Source organism: Petaurus breviceps, unplaced genomic scaffold, assembly GCF_028583685.1.
Source record: "Petaurus breviceps papuanus isolate PSGF00001 unplaced genomic scaffold, PetGlider_PUasm1.0 184, whole genome shotgun sequence".
Classification (NCBI taxonomy): Eukaryota; Metazoa; Chordata; class Mammalia; order Diprotodontia; family Petauridae; genus Petaurus; species Petaurus breviceps.
Genome location: NW_027185793.1, coordinates 15,228,402 through 15,229,377, shown reverse-complemented (window position 1 = coordinate 15,229,377; position 976 = coordinate 15,228,402).

The following is a 976-nucleotide window of genomic DNA, read 5'->3' as shown; positions in this document are numbered from 1 at the left end:
TGCTTTAAACTTTTTGGATATAGATTGCAGTCTAGGGTGAAGGTCCTGGGGTGTGTGTCCAGCTTGCCAGAGTGTGTGGAGACTTCAGAGAGGTCACCTATCTAATACCTCTGGCAGCTGAGAAAACCCCAGCATTTGAGACGAAAGCTCCCCTGTCTGGTGGCAGAGTCCTACTGTGGCAAAAAGCCCAGGGGTCAAGTGACTGAGGGGTGATGTGACCAGGCAAAGGAAACAAAGCACACAGAAGATTCTAACATTAGACTGCTATTTGGTGGGCAAAGAGGAGCAAAGCATTGAACAGGAAGAAGACAGTGAAGTCAGAACTCCTGCACCAAAAGCTTCTAAGGAAAATATGATCTGGTTACAGGCCACAGAGGACTTTAAGAAGCAGATAAGAGAAGTGGAGGAAAAATTGGGGAGAGAAATGAGAACAATGCAAGAAAATTATGAAATGAGAGTCAACAGCCTGACTGAAGAAAATAACACCTTAAAAAACATAGTAACTCAAATGGCAAAAGAGGCTCAAAAAGGCAATGAGGAGAAGAATGCCTTAAAAAGCCGAATTTGCCAGATGGAAAAAAAATCTCAAAAGCTCACTGAGGAGAATCATTGCTTCAGAATTAGATTGGAGCAAATGGAAGCTAATGACTTTATGAGAAATCAAGATGCTGTGAAACAGATCCAGACAAATGAAAGAATAGAGGGCAATGTGAAATATCTCATGGGAAAAACCACTGACCTGGAAAATAGATCCAGGAGAGATAATGTAAAAATTATTGGACTACCTGAAAGCCATGATCAAAGTGAGAGCCTAGAAATCATCCTCCAGGAAGTTCTCAAAGAAAACTGCCCTGATGTTTTAGTACCAGAGGGCAAAATAGAGGTTGAAAGAATCCACCGATCACCTCCTGAAAAAGATCCCAAAAAGAAAATTCCTAGGAATATTGTAGCCAGGTTCCAGAATTCCCAGATTAAG